Consider the following 10,459-nt stretch of genomic DNA (forward strand, 5'->3'; position numbering starts at 1 on the left):
AAGTACACTTTCAAGTTTTGAAAAAAACTGAGCAACAAGAACTCTCCTTTACTTCAATCTTACAAGACCCCTAGAGCTTAGATGTGAAAATACTTACATGGACAAGTTAGGAGATGGAACCCCCCTATCATCAGCTAGGTTCCCCAAGGTGGCTCAGCGTTGAAGTCGAACTGCTCTCTATACAGCACTTCTCCTAGGCCCTCTGGGTAGTTGTATACTTGGTCAGAAAGTTCGCCCTAAAGAATGAAATAGAAGCAGTAGTAAATAGTCCTAATTAAAAAAGAAAAAGGTTGTGCTTCAGCAGATTAAATTGACTTAAAAATTAACTGTAGGAATAAGTATGTTTTAGAAGAGCGTTTCACTAATCACACTGCACAAATGATGTTTTCAAAGGGTTTACCAAAGCACTTTTCCCTATAGTAAAAATTTCCAAACTCCTATAGTACAAAATTCACAAAGGCAGATGTTATGATCCATTTACCAACTTGGTGTATCTACCTACTCAGTTTACAGCCTTCATCTAATTTCATTGTCACTTTTATTTATCCTCTAAAAACCCAAATTTCTAAGTGGCCTAAAATTGAAAATTTCCAAGTACCCTTATTAACCTGATGTACAATGTTCTTGGCATGATCTATAATTTTGGATCTACTCAGAACATTTCTTACTCGCCAAATTCCAAATTTTTTTAAAGTATAAAATCTTACTACATACCAAAAAGATCTGTGACTTAGCTGGATACATCATGTATGTGAAATAACACTTGATAGCTGCTTTGTACATAAGACAACTAACTAGAAGTATACACCTCTCTTCCTTATACCTTAACCTACCTAGACTTAAGTCTACAATCACTAGAACATACGAATGTTTAAAGTGCTTAGTATGTTACAAAATGTTAAGTTTTAGCAATGGTTATTACCTACTACAGTTTCCTTAGTTGGACTTTCTCACCTCTAAACTGCTATAGTCTGTACTTCTAATCATAATCAGGTGGTTGCTACTTTAAAGCAATATATCCTGACAGCATTTGCTAGAAAGGGTGATAAGGAGGAAACCAGAAAATGAAACTAGAAATTAGCATGTTAAGGATCAGAGAAATTTCAGAAGTACTCTAGACATCTCTAAAACATCTCAAAAAAATAAATATTTTAAAAATAAAACATCTCTCATCTCCACCAGGATAGTTGCATCCTGTGGTTCTTTCAGCCTACTAAGAGAATCTGCTCACACACACAGATGAGTCAAGAACCCATACCAACATGTAACAGGGGTTACAACCTTACATTAGATTCCAAATAATATATTCCCAACAAAACAAAGATTTTTGATTCTTCGCACACCAAGATAATTTTAGAAATAAATTAAAAGCTGACACATGCTGGAGACAGAGACAGAGTTTATTCTCAAGTATCCTAAGGAATAGGGTAAGTATCCTGGGTGAGACACTCATCTCCATCCCTCCCCCAAGCATCCACACAGCTATTTTGCTTAATGCAACCCAAGAGCAGTGATGTATGATGTTAAGGATATTAAACTTCAGACATTCAAAAATGTTCTTCAGCATGATCTCTAAAACATTCCCATCTAACAAAAAGATACTAAGGAAATGAAGGCCCCAAAATGTGAAAGGCACATTTTAGTAAAATAAAAGGGGTACACAGGGTAAGAGGGCTATCTACATAGAGAATAAATAGAATATTTGTACAATTAAACCAAAGAGAAATTAAATGAAAATGTGGAGAAAAGGAGGTATAGGAAAAAATAATTATTCTCATTTAGAATGGAACGTGTAATCAGCAATCTAGTTCTTTAACTGAAGAAAATGTCTCTTATTACTTCTGGATAAGCAAGCACCCGGAGAACTAGTCTTGACTAGTCAGCAGTAGGTTACTAACCCCCTCCAACACATACAAAATCCAAAACCCTCCCAACACCTTTATAATTATCCCAAAGCCTAGTGGCCCCAAATTATCAGTATTTCTCTGAATGACAAACAGCAATTGCCTTTACCAATGTCTTTTAAAGTTGCCACTTGGTATTCTTTCCAAACCCCCCAAACCCCAGTCTAATTATGAGAAAAATATTGGATAAGCCAAAGAGGGGGGCATTCTACTGGGTGTCTGGCCAATACTTCTCTAGGCTGTCAAGGACAGGACAAACAAGGTTAAGAAACAGTCATACAGATCAGAACTGGGGAAGACATGACAACTGAACATAATGTGGTACCATGGATTATCCTGAAACAGAAAAAGGACATTAAAAACTGATGAAATTCAAATAAAATTTGCAGTTTAATTAACAGGAATTCATCAAAGTCTCCTTTAGTTTTCACAGATGTACCACAGTAAGATGCTAATTAATAATGTGAACTCGGTGAGAGAAGTACACAGCTCTGTACTACCTGTGCAACTTTTCTAGAAATCTAAAATTATTCCAAAACAGTTTATTTTATAAGATCAGGCAAAGTATTCATATAATGGACTACCACTGAGAAATAAAAGTAACAACCTACTGATTTATGTACCATGGATGAATATAAAAAACCTGCTGAGGGGCGCCTGAGTGGCTCAGTGGATTCAAGTCTCTGCCTTCGGCTCAGGTCATGATCTCAGGGTCCTGGGATTGAGCCCCATATCAGGCTCTCTCAACAGGGAGCCTGCTTCCCCTCTCTCTGCCTGCCTCTCTGCTTACTTGTGATCTGTCTGTCAATAAATAAAATCTTTAAAAAACCCCTGCTGTGTTAAAGCCTTTTACACAAAATAATGCTTAACAGTTTAATTCCATTTACATGGAAGTTCTAGAGCAGACAAAACTAATCTACGGTTTAAAAAAAAAAAGAAATCAGAATCCTGGTTGCCTCTGGAAAGGACTGTGTGCAGCATTTGAAGGCACAAAAGTTTCTGCGGTGAGGGCAAAGTTCGATTATATTGACAGGTTTGGATCACACAACTCTATTTTTTTGGGTCAAAACTCATAAAATGATAAACTTAAATCTGTGCATTTTACGGTTACATAAATGTTATCCGAAGCTTTTTTTTTATTAAACTATATGTGCTTATGAACTGAAGTTAGAGGAGTGGCGTATTCTGTTATCTCCAACTCTGAAATACACGGAAAAATGAGATGAGTTGATGAAAAAGACAGGATGGCAAATAAAATGCTGTTAAATGCGTCTAGGAGAAAGTACAATTCTTTTGCCTTCTCTCTATGTTCGAAAGAAAACGTATAAATTAAACCTAAGTGGCAAAAAAGAAGACACTGATTACTTGATTACTGCACCTACTATCTCATATTTAATCATTAGGAGCCTATCTTTCCTACTAAATGTAAACTCCTCAGGGCTTCTTTGTCTTCCACGACCAGCACCTACACTCTCACATTTGTAAAAGGAATTAAAGATTAGGGTCTGCCCGACAATCACTGGCTGTATTTCTGCCAGGTTCCTTCCATCAACTCCTCCCCATCACAGAGCACTTCTCTCTCTCCCTTAAGAGTCCTCAGGTTCCCACCCAATCTGGGGGCTTAAAGGTGGAAACACCACGGAACAGAAAACATCTTAGCAGATCCAAGGTGCCACTAAGAAACCCAGGTAATCTGAACATCATGGGTGTAAACTGTGTACCCAACCTCAGGATTCCGAGCCAGCAGTGTAGCCCAAGAAACATACACGCTCAAGAAATATTTTGGGCCAGAGTTAAAACACGTCACCATCATTCCGGCTGGCAGTCAAAATAGTACTTGATAAGCCACCCAAGCCTACCGTTCTCCTTCTCACTGCCGGGGAATCGTGGCGCGGACGGGAAAACGAAGCCATGGTGACTAATCCTCAGGCTCCAAGAGGTGACTAAGGTGAGTGAAGGCGACTTGGCCCAATCAGGAGCGCCGCAGGGGGCGGAGCAGCAGCCGCGAGGCTTCCAGAAGGGGCCAAAGGCCTCTCCCTCGCTACCTGACACCGGGGCTTCCCTGCCTCCGGGCCCCGGAGTGGCGTCAACTTTCCTCCACCAGAGGGGGGCCGCACTCCCCGCACCCCCAAGAACCCGTCCTCCTCCGGCAGCTGTCATAGGAGGCCGCCGCCAGGCCCGCCCCACTCCATTCATAAGGCCCCAGCCGTAGCAGCCCTTCGCGCCGCCTGCGGGGATACCGGAGGCGACCGCGCGACCGGGCTCCCGGCCGGGGTTGCGAGACCAGAGCCCCTCAGGACTGCGGCCCGGCCCCCTCCCCGGAAACAGCAATGCACCACGGGAGAGGGGTGGGGGCCCGCACGCCGCCGGGAGACGACGCCGACCCCCGGCGGAGACCCCCGCGAGCGCCCCCACACGCACACGCCCCCTCGCTTTAACCGCGGCGGCCCCAGCTCGGTCGAGCGGCAGGCGGCCGCCTGAGGGCCCCGAAGCGCGCCCGCCACCCCAGCCCGCCGCGCCGCCGCCGCGGAGGGACCGACCGCCGCCACACACACCGCCGTCCGCCATGTTCGAGGCAGCCGGCCGCGGGGCGCTGCGGGGCCGCCGGCCGGGCGGCGGGGCCCAGCCGGCAGGTACCCGGCAGCTCCCCGAGGCCGGCCCCGCGCCCCCGCGCCCCTCAGGTCGGTACTCACGTGAGATAACGGCCCAAAGAGTCGGGTAAAGCGTCTTCTCTTTTTCGGCGGAATTTTTAAAGAGGGATGTGGTTACCTTGAGCAGAAATACCCAAGGCGGCCTGGGCCATAGGCTGCGGGGACGACGTGGGGGAAAAAGCGCGGCACCGACACCAGCTGTGCAGCAGTGGCGGCGGCGGCCGAAGGGAGAAATAGAACAACGCGGGTAAAAGAAGAATGGCGAGGACTGGGTGGGGAGAGAATTCGGCCTCGTCACACTGCAGAGCCGAAGAACGAGAAAGGATGAGAAGAGGCAGAGAAGGAGAGAAAAAAAAGGAAACACCGCAGCCGAGCTAAAAGCCGGAGTGTGGGAAGGCGGCGCCGGCGACGCCAGTATTTATAGTAAGGGGGCGGGGTCTGATGACGTCACAGCCGGCCGGGCGGCCGCGCGAGCTGGGCGGAGCCGGACTGCGGCCCGGGGCTAAGGGAGGGAGCGGAAGAGAAAGGCGTGAGACGAGGACTGGGCTTGGTGGGGGCGAAAAGGGGCGGGGCAGGACGGGCGACCCCGGGTGCAGGTGCCGACCGCCGGGTGGCTTCCCGCCCTTTCGCGGGCCGCGGGTCCTTTGCCCGCGGAGCTCCTGGCGCGCGGATGGGGGCGGTCGAGGGAAAAGAACGCGCCTGGGTCGGAGCGCAGCGTCGCCCCGCGCCTCCACCCCTTAGGCGCCTATGCTCACGCTTGTCGCTGGTCCCCGCGCACTGGGAGTTGGGCCCGGTTCTCTGGCGACCATGACGCGGGGGGTTGTCCCGGGCCACGGGCGGCGGCACGCGTGCACTGCCTGAAGAGGCTGTAAGGGAGGCCTGTGAAGGCCTTCGCCGGAACTCCCCCCTCGAAAGCACTACGCTATTTGAGGGTTCCCCAAGCTCTGCCTGGGCACTGCCCTCCGAGGGTGAGGTTTCAGCACCGCTCTCCTTAATGGCTGGGGTGGTGGGCCCAGTGCTGGTGAGGTACAGAGCCTTGTGCTCGCTTGAAAATGTCCCCAGTGCTTATATGTTACAATATGGTGCTGTAGTTTTTTTTAAGGAGTGTGGCCTCTGTGTCCTATTTAAAGGGTTGGTGCAGTCACACCCAGTCCTTATTCATGAAGGACCCGTGTTGGAGATGTTAGATGTTGTTAGAAACGCACAATACTTTAAACCTCCACTTCGTTTTCACATTTTAATTTTACTACTTAATAACGGATTTTTTTTTTTTTAACTGGGGGACCTGGTACGACCTACATAACTTTTATTCTCATCTTTCAAGAATGCCTTCATATTAGCAGTCAGAAACTTTGAGTCCTCTCATGCTAAATCCTTGGGACTGGGAGTCAATAACACAAATGAAATAATGTATTACACTTCCCTCCCAAGTTAAGATCTATGAGATTAAGACCTTTATTTTTCTTTCGTTCTTCCCCAGCTTCAGTTTATTTTGTGAGCAGCACTGTAGTTTATTAATAAACCTAAATTAGGAAGGAAGAGAGAGAGCTTTCCTGCGTGGAAAAGTAGCAAAGCTAAAATGTGGGCTTTTGGAGGAAAGTATTAGGTAAAACTCGGGAACTGTGCTCTTCTTAACTAAGTTTTTCCATATTTCATTTTGCTGTATCTTGACTTTCCCTTTCATCCTTTAAAAATTCTTTTTTATTCAGAATATTTATAAATAGCACTTTACTAGACCTCCTGGTGGAAGGAGTAGGCTGGAGATGAACAGGCTACTTGAAATCATGCTTACAAGCCAGCAGGAGAAGCAAGACAACTACACAAAATAACTGGATTGTTTACAGATAAATAAGTAATATGCTGCATAGAATCTAGTGGAGGGAGAAAATGATTGCAGCTAAGTGAGAGAAAGGCTTCTGGGGAAAGCTGGTGATAAATTTTGAGAGCAGATGTTCCAGACATTGGGAAAAAGTGATTTTGAGAGCAGATATTCTACACAAGGGAACCAAGTGAGAGAAGGCACAGAAATGGGCTCATTTAGAGTACTCTGAGTGGGTTTTCTGGCTCCAACATAGGGGCCTGGCTGCTAGTGAGATTGAAAAGGTAGGTTAGGGCAAGATGAAGAAGTGATCAGAGTTTGGACTTTATTCTGGAACCATTTAAGCAGGGACACAATATACTCAAAGATGTTTTTAAAAGATAATTCTGGCATCAGTTGTCTTGAAAATAGAAAGCTTGGAAGACACAGTAAAGGATACTGTTACAAAAGTTAAGAATACTAAGGGGTTCAGAATGGATGGGAGGGAAAAGGCATTGAAAGAAGAGAAGGTAATCTAGAATATCAAGAGAGATAAGAAGGTGTCAAATTATTTGGGTATACTAAGCTAATCAACAGGAAGAGTTCTGGAATCATGAACATGGGTAGAAATAGAAGGACCCAGTTTGGGGGTAGACTATGAGCCTGCTCTGAGCATAGTTGAAGGTGTTGATATAATATCCATGTAAAAAAGGCCCAAAGGCCCTTGGAAATTGGGAGATCTGGACCCCTTTCCGCTATGAATTTGGGAACCTCTCCTATAGACATGATGATTAAGGAAATGTTGAGGTCTGTAGGAAAAGGGATGTAAGCAAAGGAACTGAAAAATGCTAGAGAGAAGAGAAGCCAGCAGAGAAAACCAAGAGGACCCACCGGAGAAGTTGAAGGAGACTTAGTACTTAGTACTTAGACATAGTACAATGTCAAGCCATGCAAGAAGGAAGGTGTTCCAAGAGGGAACAAGTGATCAAGATGTCCCATCCCTCAAACAGGATAGGGAGAGGGTTCTGATTCTGGCAAATGGCAAATCATTGGTAAACTCTGAGCTCATGTTAGGTTTGACTTTTTGTCCCAAAGTTCCAAGCATGGGAGTGTTCTGAATTTTAGAAAAAGGAAAACATGAGGATGGGGAAAAGAAAGGCTATGAGCACATGGCAGAGAGAACCCTTGGAAAACTATTGTAGTGATCCATTGAGAATGATAAGGCCCTGAAAAGTTATCTGTGACTTTTCACTGAGTAATTTCAATGGAGTGGGAGGCACAGAAGTGAAGTTTGAGGAGTAGCTGAAGTGAAGTCATTGGATGTTGACCACTCTTTCAAGTGGAAGGTACTGGACCTGAGCCTAATTCAACATCATTTGTACCATGAAGCTATTCAACAACCTATTATTCAAACTATGTGCCCTCATTATTAGTGCTTGTGCATTCAAAACTAAAGAATAATGCAGCTAGCACTATTGTATTTATTGTATTTGATGAATACAATAGAACCTTAAAAACTGTGCTTCAGTGGACTAGCCAACGTAATATGTAACTTAAACAGAACGAAAGCTTCCTAATGAGAACAGCATATTTAATTGTGTTTGGGGTTTGAGGTTTTGTTTTTTTGCCAAATAAGGTTACTCATATAGAAAAACACAGGTAGTGCCAGGGGGGAAGTATTATTATTATTATTAAACAGAGAGCCCTAAGATAAAGCCATACAGTACCATTCACACTTAGATCATCCTGGTCTATTGATTCAAACTCATTTGCTTTCATGCCAGTAGATGTAAAAGCTGGAATGAATTAGATTGCTGATAAAGACAAGTGACTCAAAAACAATAGGTACACCTAAAAACACCAGCCTACAGTAGAACTATCTTGTTATCACATGTATAAATGTGACAATTGTAAAGAGTCCAGTTGTAATCGAGAGTAAAAACACAATGGGACTGTTTAAAGACAGCTTAACAAGCAGCTTTATTGCTAAAGTACATTCTTAGAGTACTCTTTATTATATAGAAAACTAAAATACATATTTTGTTTTGGGTATTTTTGAGATTTCTAAAGTTTTAATGTTAAGTTTCATCAGAAATGGCAATGCTCTTTGAAATTCAAGCATTTTAAAGAATACTTTGTAAAAATGACATTTTCAAACTGATACACAGTAGAGGAAACATACAGATTATTAATTTTTAGCCGTATTTCCGCATTTCAAATTTTCACATAGGCAAAATATATATAGCTTTTGAATAGTTTAAACATTCACATTTTTTAAAAGGTTTAAGTAATCTCTACACCAAACATGAGGCTTGAACTTAAAACCCCAAGATCAAGAGGCATATGCTGTTCGAGTCACCCAGGCACCCCAAACATTCACTTTTTTTTTTTTTTTTTTTTTTGGTGGGCAGCAAAGCCAAGTTTATTGAGTAATAGTAAAGTGATAACACAAAGCTCCCAAAGAGGGAGGGGACCCCAGAGGGTTGCCCTAAACATTCACATTTTAAAACTCGGTATTTCAGTTGTCTACCACATCTTTTGGTGAACTCATAATCTTCTAAAAAGCTAACCTGCTTCACAAGAACCTGGTGCTATGGCTTTTATGAACTAGTAAAAATGCATAAGAGTGTTTCCAAATTACTTTGCAGAGTTCAGAACACAGATTATATACCATTCTTTCCTTGAACGAGATAGATCTAAGGTGCTGTCCTTATTTGTTAAATATCTGTTAAAAATCTTTTAGAGCTGTAATTCCTTTACCTAGGTTGATTTTTACCTCAGATGGGAAATCTCTTAATTTGAAAAGAGAGTTTTTATTATCATGTTCAATTTTTTTTCCTCACAAAATTTAGGTCCCAGAGAAATAGGTTTCTGTGACCCTGCATCCCAGCACTGACTTGAAGTTGTTCATGTCCATTACCTGTCTTTGTCCACAGGATAATCTAATCTGCAGAAGGGTATGCCTGGCAAGCAAAGGTAGCCAAGCCCAGATTCAAACCCTGGTGTAAGGAAGTTTTTTTTCTACTGAAATGGTAGCTGTGTATGTCATTAAATATGGGTCAGCATTTTGCCTCTCTCAAGTGACTTGGATGCTTTCTGTGATAAGCAGATCATAGGCAATACACTGATGTCTCATATTACAAATAAAAGATGTAACAAGTTACTGTTAATATAAGAGGACTGCTTCAGAAACCTATGTAAGTAGCCAAAACAATAATCCAGTTTTATCAATCAAATGTAACATACATGTCTAGAATAATCAGTAGACATGATCCATGAGTTTGCTCTCTTATATCTTCATCTAATCCCTGGAAGTGAGGAAATCCCTGGAAAGTTAATTTCATGGTCACTTTGCTACAAGGAATTCTCTGATAATAAGTGTTTTATTGGTTGGGTAATATATAGTAAGGCTTTTATTTCTCTGTCTCAAAACAGCTGCTTGGCAGATATTCCTAAACTTTTTGGTTATAGGCATAGGACATAGGAACTCTGAAATCGATTCTCATCCAGTTTCATTTATGGTTTGCTTTATTGTCTTTAACAAAGAACCTAGCCAAGGTACTGTCACATGAGCACCTGCATGATTGTTAATAACAGTAACTATAGGCTACATTGTATTTAACAAGAATCTTTAAATTACTTTTTCATTTAACCTGAAGTTTTACAAATCCTCTTGTAAACATTTACATCATTCTGAATTTGCTTTATCTAATTATTTTATTTTATTTTAAAATTTTTTAAAGATTTTATTTATTTATTTGACAGACAGAGATCACAAGTAGGCAGAGAGGCAGTCAGAGAAAGAGTATGAGCGGGGGGAGGGGGGGGGCGGGGGGGTACGCAGACTCCCTGCTGAGCTCAATCCCAGGACCCTGGGATCACGACATGAGCCGAAGGCAGAGGCTTTAACCCGCTGAGCCACCCAGGCATCCCATCTTTATCTAATTTTAACTGGAAGTAGAGAAGTCCATGCAAAAAAATACAATGAAAGATTAGTTCTTTACCAAAATTGGGAGAAGAAATATAAATGACTTGCTTTCACAAAAACAATGAATCTTTCTGTGCCATTCAATCATCTATTATATAACAGTTTAAAAACCTTCACT

At 42.8% G+C, this 10,459-nt stretch overlaps 1 protein-coding gene across 4 annotated transcripts in view; it reads right to left on the reverse strand.

Moving 5' to 3' along the window:
* Nucleotides 1–4,959, reverse strand: part of AZIN1 (antizyme inhibitor 1) — a 30,830-nt gene extending 25,871 nt beyond the window's left edge. For all 4 annotated transcript variants that reach the window (XM_032315931.1, XM_032315928.1, XM_032315929.1 and 1 more), the window contains exons 1-2: nt 4,598–4,959; nt 98–236 (exon numbers count right to left, since the gene is read on the reverse strand). The gene's annotated coding sequence lies outside the window, so the exon portion shown is untranslated. The remainder of the gene's footprint in view (nt 1–97; nt 237–4,597) is intronic.
* Between the last annotated feature and the right edge of the window lie 5,500 nt (nt 4,960–10,459).

Source organism: Mustela erminea, chromosome 16 (genome assembly GCF_009829155.1).
Source record: "Mustela erminea isolate mMusErm1 chromosome 16, mMusErm1.Pri, whole genome shotgun sequence".
NCBI lineage: Eukaryota > Metazoa > Chordata > Mammalia > Carnivora > Mustelidae > Mustela > Mustela erminea.